Below are 554 nucleotides of genomic sequence, written 5' to 3' on the forward strand. Positions count from 1 at the left end.
TCAGTCTTTCTTGCCGTGTGGTGCCCAAAGCAGTTCGCAAGTGCCGGTCGGCCGACTCCCGAAATTTTCGCATTAGAGTTTCAGAACCGAAGTCTTCAACTAAAGCTAAGTACCCCGTTGGGGAAACTTTTTCTTCCTCCTTATCGATGCCAATAAAAGTTAATATCTGCATTACTTATGGGAAGCAAATACCTCATAAGGATTTTCATTTGTACTGTATTTCTTGCCTAGGCCCAGATCATAATGTGCCTTGCTGTCAGTTTTGTGCTAGATTTAACCAACGCACTATAAAGCGTTGTTATATTTCTACTTCAAAATATTTTGGATCCAGATTTAATTACCCTGAAATGTCGTTGGTCAGCAATCTGACTACCGGAGTTCACAAAAAATGCAAAGAAAAAGACAGAGAGAGACCGCCGAGGTCCAAAACCGACGAAACTTCTCCTAAGCCAGTCGCCGGTTTGCCGGTACTCAGTGAGGCGCTTTTGCAGCCCCTGATACCTGCTACTTTTGAGTCACAGGCCTCTACCAAGACCCATGCAGAGTCCGGTATG

Source organism: Protopterus annectens, chromosome 2.part1 (assembly GCF_019279795.1).
Source record: "Protopterus annectens isolate FY-2018-M chromosome 2.part1, PAN1.0, whole genome shotgun sequence".
Classification (NCBI taxonomy): domain Eukaryota; kingdom Metazoa; phylum Chordata; order Ceratodontiformes; family Protopteridae; genus Protopterus; species Protopterus annectens.